The sequence below is a fragment of the Silurus meridionalis genome, chromosome 29 (genome assembly GCF_014805685.1).
Source record: "Silurus meridionalis isolate SWU-2019-XX chromosome 29, ASM1480568v1, whole genome shotgun sequence".
Taxonomy (NCBI): Eukaryota; Metazoa; Chordata; class Actinopteri; order Siluriformes; family Siluridae; genus Silurus; species Silurus meridionalis.
In genome coordinates, this window is record NC_060912.1 from 5,748,160 (window position 1) to 5,758,219 (window position 10,060).

General features: G+C 39.8%; 5 non-coding genes across 5 annotated transcripts; 4 read left to right on the top strand and 1 right to left on the bottom strand.

Moving 5' to 3' along the window:
* The first annotated feature begins 1,500 nt into the window (after positions 1-1,500).
* Positions 1,501-1,572, top strand: trnae-cuc. Its single transcript has one exon. It is a non-coding gene; the product is annotated as a tRNA-Glu (tRNA).
* A 1,916-nt stretch (positions 1,573-3,488) lies between these two features.
* trnae-cuc lies at positions 3,489-3,560 on the top strand. The gene has a single exon. It is a non-coding gene; the product is annotated as a tRNA-Glu (tRNA).
* A 1,130-nt stretch (positions 3,561-4,690) lies between these two features.
* On the top strand, positions 4,691-4,762 carry trnae-cuc. Its single transcript has one exon. It is a non-coding gene; the product is annotated as a tRNA-Glu (tRNA).
* Positions 4,763-5,315: 553 nt separating this feature from the next.
* trnae-cuc lies at positions 5,316-5,387 on the bottom strand. Its single transcript has one exon. It is a non-coding gene; the product is annotated as a tRNA-Glu (tRNA).
* Positions 5,388-6,480: 1,093 nt separating this feature from the next.
* Positions 6,481-6,552, top strand: trnae-cuc. The gene has a single exon. It is a non-coding gene; the product is annotated as a tRNA-Glu (tRNA).
* Positions 6,553-10,060: the final 3,508 nt, after the last annotated feature.

Sequence of the window (10,060 nt, forward strand, 5' to 3'; positions counted from 1 at the left end):
CACTGCCAATGAAAACCGCAACATCTTCAGCTCTGCTACCTCCAGCTCCACCTCCTGTCTTTTGCTCAATGCCACTGTCTCTAAACCATACAACACCTCAGGTCTCACCACAGTCCTATAAACTTTCCTGCTATCACTCTTCTCCACCCACTCCACCCTGCATGCACTCTTTTCTTCACTTCTCTAACACACTCTCCATCACCTTACACTGCTGAACCAAGGTATCCAAACTCCTCCACCTTCTCCACCTCTTCTCCCTGCAACTGCACCACTCCACTGCCCTCCCTCTCATTCACACACATGTACTCTGTCTTACTCCTACTGACTTTCATTCCACTTCTCTCCAGCACGTACCTCCACCTCCTGATGCCATGTCTCTTTTCCTAAAAAGTGAGTAGCTATAGACGAGTCTGGAGAAGAAAATGAGTGAGCTTCAGGCCAAGATGGAACCCCAAGATGAGGAGCTAAAGCAGGAACTGGAGCAACACCTGCAGGGTTTCCAGAAAAACATAGTCCCATTCTTTCAAAGTTTTCAAAGCCAGCTTGTCCAGAGCAGCCAGGCGATGCAGCACAAGATAGATCCTTATGCTCAAGACCTAAAGGCCCAACTCACTGCTCTCTGGGAGTCTTTCAAAAGATTGTTCAATAAATAAAAATTTGCTGACTTTGATGTTTAACTATAAAAAGTAGGAAAATAAAAGAATAAATAAATACAGGGTGGGCCATGGAAAAGTAGACCGCCTTCAATACCAGTGCCACAGAGACGGGCTTTAATTTTTTAATGTAACACATATGAAATGATCAGTGTGAGGTCTACATTACTGTAATGTTAAAGTTTATAAAAGCAGATCAGAGATGATGGTTTCTTGATATTGTTGATGAGGTCGGTTGCGGAGGAGAAGATGCTGTTTTTGTGGCAATAGATTTTGATCCTGATGGACCTCAGCCTCCTGCCAGAGAAGAGTGATTCATAAAGTCTGTGTCCAGGGTAAGAGGGGTCAGCCACAATACTAGTTACTCCAGAGTCCTGGAGGAATTCAGGTCCTGTAGAGGTGGAAGATTACAACCAATCACCTTCTCAGCAGAGTGGATGACAGTCTGCAGTTTGCCTTTGTCTTTAGCAATGGCAGCTGCATTTTAGCTGGTGATGGAGGGGTGAGTATGGATTCAGTGATGGAGGTGGAGAAGTGCACCATCATTTTGTTTGGTAGGTTGAACTTCTTCAGCTGTCGCAGGAAGTTAACCCTTGGTGTGTTTTTTTTAAATGAAAGGACCCACTTGAGGTCCTAAAAGAGATTCTGGTTCCCAGGAAGTGGTATTGGTAGTAGTATTTTCATAACACCTTTTGAGTGAAACTGCATTATTATTATTATTTTTTTTGGGGGGGTGAATAAAAAAATCCGACATATTATAATTGTTATCAAAATTCATTTTGAAGTAGCGCGCGCACCCTATAGTGTGTACGACGTCCAACAAACAAAACGGAGTCATGACGCACAGTCCCTGGTGGTCTAGTGGTTAGGATTCGGCGCTCTCACCGCCGCGGCCCGGGTTCGATTCCCGGTCAGGGAACTGAGTCTTTTTTAACGTTGTCTTATTAAATCTTGTGATAAAGCAAAACCAGCGACATATAGATGCTTCTGGTCGAGCATCCTCGATTCTCCACTCCACCTACAATGCTATCGAAGAAGGTAAAAGATACCTGGTATGTTAATAACACATCATAAATAAACGTCTGTGGATCACAGTCTGGGCATGCACCTTAGTCCTCCATCCTACCAGCTGAGATATCCAGGAAGTTAAAAGACCAGAAAGTGTTGCTCCTGAGATGTTTATGCTGATATCTTAATAGCAATAAAATTCATGAACTTGATCAGTCGTGACTTCTCTATGCGAAGATTAAAGATTAAAGCTGTTTATAATTTTCATGGAATTCAGAATCATCATTATTGTAAAGTATCATGGGTTGCATGTACAAGGAATTTGTGATGGTGTGCTGGGGCTATAAAAAAATGATTAACTAAACAAAAAACTAGAAAAATAAAAGAATAAATTAAGAAAAGAAATATAAAGACATTAGCTATACAGTTTTTGCAGGGTATGTAAAGTGAGCCAGTGCAAATAATAATGTAAATAATGTAGTGCAATGATAATTTTCCCCAAATAAGTCCAAAGTGCAGGGTGGGGTGGTTCTTGTTGGTTGTGTTAATGCAACACATGAATTAAAATAAATACAATTTTGTTAAGCAATCTGGTTAAAAAAACTCCACTGCCATCTTTCCTAAACATCTCCTCGCTTCTACTGGTATGTCATCTGGTCCAACTGACTTTTCACTCTTCATCCTCTTAATCGTTGCTCTCACAACCTCCTTTCTAATCCTATGCACTTCCTGCTTCACCATCTCCACACCATCCACCTTCTCTCTCTCTCGTTTTCCTCATTTATCAGCTGCTTAAATACTTCCTCCATCTTCTCAACACATTCTTCTCACTAGTCAACACTTTTCCATCTCCATCCTTTATTGCTCTAACTTGCAGCACATCCTTCCCAGCTCGGTCCCTCTGCCTGGCCAATCAGTATAAATCCTTTTCTCCTTCCTTAGTCTCCAACTTCAATTAAATTAAATTAATTTTTATTTGTATTGTGCTTTTAACAATGAACATTGTCTCAAAGCAGCTTTACACAGATAATGTAGTGATTAAAAGTGAATATGTTCTTTATAAGTAAGTTTGTCCCTAATGAGCAAACCGGTGGGGACTGTGGCAAGGAAAAACTCCCCGAGATGGCATAAGAAAGAAACCTTGAGAGGAACCAGACTCAAGAGGGAACCCATCCTCATCTGGGTTGCACCGAATGTCCATTTATAGCAGATATACGATTTTGCGGGGTACAGTGATGATAATCAGAACTTAAATAGATTTTGATCCTGATGGACCTCAGCCTCCTGCCAGAGGGGAGTAATTCATAAAGTCTGTGTCCAGGGTAAGAGGGGTCACCCACAATACTAGTTACTTCAGAGTCCTGGAGGAGTGCAGGTCCTGTAGAGGTGGAAGATTACAACCAATCACCTTCTCAGCAGAGTGGATGACAGTCTGCAGTTTGTCTTTGTCTTTAGCAACGGCAGCTGCATTTTAGCTGGTGATGGAGGGGTGAGTATGGATTCAGTGATGGAGGTGGAGAAGTGCACCATAATTTTCATTGGTAGGTTGAACTTCCTCAGCTGTCGCAGGAAATATAAACTCTGGTGTGTTTTTTCAATGAAAGAGCTGATATTTAGCTGACATTTGAGGTCCTAAAAAGAGATGATGTTCCCAGGAAGTGGTATTGGTGGTAGTATTTTCAAGACACCTTTTGAGTGAAACTGAATTTTGGTTTTTGGGGTGAATAAAAACCCGACATATTATAATTGTTAAAATTCATTCTGTAGTAGCGCGCACCCTATAGTGTGTACGACATCCAACACACAAAACGGAGTCATGACGCACAGTCCCTGGTGGTCTAGTGGTTAGGATTCGGCGCTCTCACCGCCGCGGCCCGGGTTCGATTCCCGGTCAGGGAACTGAGTCTTTTTTAACGTTGTCTTATAAAATCTTGTAAGACAGCAAAACCAGCGACATATAAATGCTTCTGGTCGAGCATCCTCAATTCTCTACTTTCTACTCTACTATCAGAGAAGGTAAAAGATACCTGGTATTTTAATAACACATTTTAAATAAACAACTGTGGATCGGTATAAGATCACAGTCTGTGCATGCATGAACAGCCCTTATTGAGCACCTTAGTCCTCCAGCTGAGATATCCTGGAAGTTAAAGAAAAACCCTGGTAAATGAGCAAAAACGAAAACCCTATTCCCTACTCACCCTACTCAATGCCACTGTCTCTAAACCATACAACATCTCAGGTCTCACCACAGTCCTATAAACTTTCCCTTTCACTCTTGCAGATACCCTTCTATCACAAATCACTCCTGCTATCACTCTTCTCCACCCACTCCACCCTGCCTGCACTTTTTTCTTCACTTCTCTAACACACTCTCCATCACTTTGCACTGCTGAACCAAGATATCTAAACTCCTCCACCTTCTCCACCTCTTCTCCCTGCAATCTCACCACTCCACTGCCCTCCCTCTCATTCACACACATGTACTCTGTCTTACTCCTACTGACTTTCATTCCCCCTCTCTCCAGCACATATCTCCACCTCTCCAGGGTTTTCTCAACCGAATATCAGACTTCCCCTTTATCCCAGAGATCCTAGAAAGGGTTTCTGCAGAGAAGTTTATGCTCGTACCTAAATAGCAATAAAATCCTTGAACTCGATCAGTCCGGACTTCTCTATACTAAGCTTTAAAAGCTGTCAATTAAAGCTGTTTATCTGTTTCATAGAATTCAGAATCATCTTTATTTATTAAGTATAATGGGTTGCATGTACACGAATTTGTGATGATGTGGTGCTATCAAAATATGATAAACTTAACAAAAAAATAGGAAAATAAAATAAGAAAATAAGAAAAAAAAATTTAAGTGATGCACTGCAATGATTATTTTCCCCAAATAAGTCCAAGGCGTAGGATTGCAATATAGTGGCACGATTTACAATTCTGGTATTAAAATTCATTTTGGAGTAGCGCGCGCGCACCCTGTAGTCTGCAGGACGTCCAACACACAAAACGGAGTCATGACGCACAGTCCCTGGTGGTCTAGTGGTTAGGATTCGGCGCTCTCACCGCCGCGGCCCGGGTTCGATTCCCGGTCAGGGAACTGAGTCTCTTTTAACGTTGTCTTATAAAATCTTGTGATAAAGCAAAACAAGCGACATATAGATGCTTCTGGTGGAGCATCCTCGATTCTCTACTCTACGTACTATGCTATCGAATGAAGTTATAAGATACCTGGTATGTTAATAACACATCATAAATAAACGTCTGTGGATCACAGTCTGGGTATGCACCTCAGTCCTCAATCTAAAAACGTTTTATATGTTATTGTTTTATAAATGCTGCATGTTTATGTTTTATTTATTATTATTATTATTTTATATTTCAATCCCAAAAAGATGCAACTTTACCTGCATTTCTTATAAACATTCTATCAAATTATTTCAAATTAGCCAATATTGTAAAATATATTATAACTGGTGTGTTAACAGTTTATTTAACGTTTATTTATGATGTGTTATTAACATACCAGGTCTCTTATAACTTAATTCGATAGCATAGTATGTAGAGCAGAGAATTAAAGGATGCTCAACCAGAACCATCTATATGTCGCTGGTTTTGCTTTATCACAAGACTTCGTTAATAAAAAGACTCAGTTCCCTGACCGGGAATCGAACCCGGGCCGCGGCGGTGAGAGCGCCGAATCCTAACCACTAGACCACCAGGGACTGCGATAAACGCCTTGTTTTTTTGTCTTCATACTATATGCACTTTTTTTTATTATTATTTTTTTCATTATTTTTTCATAGCTATTTGGCATTAATTTGAACCCATAAGTATATAATCCAATAATTTTCTTTGAACAAGACTTTATTTATTTATGTTCTCATGCGGAGACACTGGGTTTATATCATTGCATAACACAATAAAAGTTTCCAGTGTATTACTGTTTATTTTAAAGCCTGAACACGGTTATGCAAAAACTCTGCAAACAATGCAACATAACATTGATTTCAATAATCTTTCTGTAGCTGACAATGAATTGTCCCATAGAAATGCAGCACAGGAAAAAATCTATTTCACTAATGGGCACCACATGCAAGAACTCCTAGTCTTGATGTAAACTGTTGGTTTCTTCTCAAATCTTTCCAAGTTATGTACATTTTCACTTTGCGATTTTGTGAACTCCACAGTGACTCCACCTGTTGTCTTGTGTTTCTACTAATCAGTGCAAGGCACTTTTTAACCACTACATTGTGCTATATAGTGTCTACTAAGATATGCAGAATGAAGTATTATGTGCAGGGAACCCAAAATGTAATGTCCCCAATTGAGGATGCAGGGTCCCAGGGGGTTAATAACACAATTATAATACGTTGATTATTATTTTTATTCACCCAACAAAATCTAAATGCAGTTACTCTCTTTCCTCACAAAGTGTCAGTAAAATGGCACCACCAATACCACTTCCTGGCAACTATCATCTCTCAGGTCCTCCAGTGGGAGCTGAATATCAGCTCTTTGATTAAAAGAAAGTACACCAGATTTTATACTTCCTGCAACAGTTGAAGTTCAACCTACCAAAGAAAATGATGGTGCAAGTCTACACCTTTATCACTGAATCCATACTCACTCCTCCATCACCAGGTAGTTTGCAGCTGCCATTGCTAATGAAAAAAAGGCTGACTGCACAGTTTCATTGGCTTTGCTGAGAAGGTGATTGGTTGTAATCTTCCACCTCTACAAGACCTGTATTCTTCCAGGACCCTGAAGTAACTAGGATTGTCTGAAGTCCACATAAGAATGTAACAATGTACACAGTCCCTGGTGGTCTAGTGGTTAGGATTCGGCGCTCTCACCGCCGCGGCCCGGGTTCGATTCCCGGTCAGGGAACTTAGATTTTTTTTTTAACGTTGTGAATTTTATAGCCAGCGTTCTCTGAACTATATCATGTACCTTATTCCAATAAGGTGTACTATTCTTACAGTCCCAAAATAAACTGCTGATACATTTGGGTACATTTTATGAAGGCGTACTGGGGTAAAACATATTCTGTATATGAATTTTAAGTTTTGCTCAGGCACAGAGCTTGAGGTTGATTCATAAAAAAACCTCCTCACATATAAAGGGCTATTCGTCATCAGTAAATGGTTGGCCAATATCCCTTTCCCAAATCTTTCTTAAAGGATTTAAAGGGAGAGAGGCTTCTGATAACAGAGAATAGAGATAGGAAATCTGACCCTTTAGCGCCCCCCGGAGGAAGAAAACTATTTTCAATATCAGAAAGTTCCTAGCTCATTGTCCCCTGTCTCATTTCAGACTGAATAAAATAACGTAATTTGAGAAATGAAATTAAAAAATCTGTTTTGGGAATTTTGTAATCTATTAAAAATCTTTTCTGTGAATAAACTGGCTAAATTAGATATACTCTTTTCTGTCCAGGTCTGAAAGCCAATTAGGCCATTAGCCAAACTGGGTAATTAGTGAGGGAAATCAGGGTTTAAAGTGATTGGGAATTGCATAGACAAATTCTTGGGGACATTGAGATTAATCTGAGCAGCCCAATAATAGAGCTGCATGTTGGGCAAACAATAACCGCATTCAGATCTACACATTATATTTGATTGTATTCATTCTTCCAAAGAAATAAATTGGTGAAAGTTTCCACCTATTTATATCTTGCTTGAGTCTTGCCATTAAGGACGAGTACTTCTTAGAGAATGAATCCTTCAAATCAGAAGTTCTATGTATGCCCAAATAGAGAAACCCAGAGTCAGTGATGTGAAAGGGACATTGTAAGTTAACAGGTTGTGGATTATTCAAGAACATGGCTTGGTATTTTCCTAAATTTATTTTAGATCCAGTAAACTGACTAAACTTATTGTCTCCAACAGACCGGGAATAGATAACTGCGGTTGCTTTAAGCAGTGGCAGGCCGTGCATTTGGTACCTGGGCCTTCAGTGGGGATTTACCCGTCTTAACCCACATTTTAATACCACCACTATCACATCGTAATTATAGAAACCATCAATACTATACAAAACGCCATATAACAACGTGTGGCATTACAGAGAAAGAGACATTTCACATAGGGAGGGTGAATACCATTTTACTTAAGCAAGAAACCCAGTTAAGACAACTCCAAACCTCTACACTACAATCGCAACTGTGCTACCTACAATCATCTGAACCAGTTCAGAAACAATATTTGTCTAATAACATGACAAAAACATTAAAATTTAAATAAAATACAACCTACTCACCAGAGATGCAGACTCATAATGTGCACCACTCCTCAGAGGCTGTAATCCAGTGGTACCGCTCGTATTTACTGGTCTGGCGGGGGCGAACAAACCCTTTCCCGGGCTGAGACATGCTAGCTAGCTTCGGGGTTGGTCGACCTCCTCACAATGTCTAGCTTTTCTTGCAAATGTATTTTTAAGTATGTCCGAGACCAAATAAACTTCTCTTTCTCCGTAGGCATAAAAAAGTCTAACTCAGATGTATTAATATGTGCAGAGCTACACACGTTTTTTAACAGTCTAACTTTGCGTAACAGTTTCCCTCTGACCAACCAATCAGATGGAAAAATGCTGATGCTATTCTGGGCCAGCTAGCTGCCCTGTGAGGCGAATTTAAAATCTGATTGGTTAAAGGAACAGAGCTAATTCTACAGGAGACTGTGGTAAAAATGCCAGCATCATTGACCTTGAAGGCCCTGGGGAGATTGGATTGACATGTCAGCACATAGATTTTTTGTCCAATCAGATTTCAGCCTTAGCGGTTTCATGGCCTTGATGAACCTTTCAGCTTGCTCACACTTGAGTTGATATGCTAAGAGGTGATTGGGTTTATTCCCATAATGATAAAAGTTTGCCTGCAGAACATTATAATTCTTTTACACATTAAAAAATAGTTCAAGTTTAGTTTAGATCTGTCACCAGTTAGAAGATTACAGTTTTATGTGGGTGAAATTTTTATGAATCAATTCCAATCTTTTAACCTCTTCTTAATTCTTTATGTTCTTTGCCACATGGTAAATGAGATAATGTGGCCCTTAAGGTGGCATTAGCTACATCCCATTTGGTGGTGCTGTTTATTGGACAGAATTCATTATTCTGCCAGTACTGGAGAACTATTACATTTCCAGTAAGAGGATTTTAGGGTTGAAAATTCTGTTGAATCTACATACACTGGGACTGGTCAGAAAAACCACTGGACCAATTTTACTGGATCTTACGCAATTGACATATCTGGAAGTCAAGGCATTTTTAGGTTTCTGTAGATGGATGTACTCTACATTTACTTTAAACAAGCTTTTGGAAACCGAGTGTTCTATTGCAACTACAAGGTACTTAAAATATAGCCGCATTGATCATCCTCAAGCTGTTTCTACAAATTGATTGGAGTCCACCTGTGGAATTGTCTGTAGACCTCTGAAACAAGATTATATTGAGGCACAGATCTCGAAAAGGTTTTTCCATTATTGAAGGTCCAATGAGCACAGTGGCCTTCATCACTCGTAAATGGAAGAATTTTGGAACCACCAGGACTCTTTCAAGAGTGGGCCGCCTGGCCAAACTGATCAATCCGGTGAGAAGGGGAGGTGAACAAAAACCTGCTGGTCACTCTGAAGCGCTCCAGCATTTCTCTGTGGCAAGAGGAGAACCTTCCAGAAGAACAACCATCTCTGCAGCACTCCACCAATCACCCTATGAGATCTCTTGACTTGTTTAAGAGCTTAGCAGCAGCAATTTGGACCACTTGTAATCGTTTCAGAATTTAATTACTAAGAGACACGTAAAAAGAGAATTGCTATTATCAAGGCGGGAGGAAATAAAAGCATGTTTAATCATGTCCATCTCCACTATTGACACAAATGGCCTCAATTTCACAATGCTTCTCCAGTGATACAATTTTAAACCAAATATTTAACGTAATGATTTAGATTCAGGGCTTTCCCATACAAACACCTAAATTACGAAAAGAAGGTTTGACAACATGTAATAAGGGGCCAAGACTTTCTATCAACTTGAGGAGAATACCAGCAGAAGCCAAGGGAAGAACTTCTGGTTTTTTTTCAGAATTTAACCGAAGCTAACTGTTTGCCATCTAAACCTTTCGTAACCATTTTTTAATTTCTAGGGGGTAAAAGAAATATAAAGTTCTGCATAGCAATTTATCCTTTAAAAAAAATAACGAGCTGAAAGAGGATTCCTCACTGAAAGCTCAGGGAAACTAGAGGACTTTCCTGTGGTATTTTACTGACATCTTTTGGCGAAAGGATGTAACTACATCGCGATATTGGGTGACTGAAAAATAGACTTATTATAATTCTATTAATAAAATGTATTTAGAGGTAGAGCACACACTCGGTAGAGCCGGGACACATAGTACACA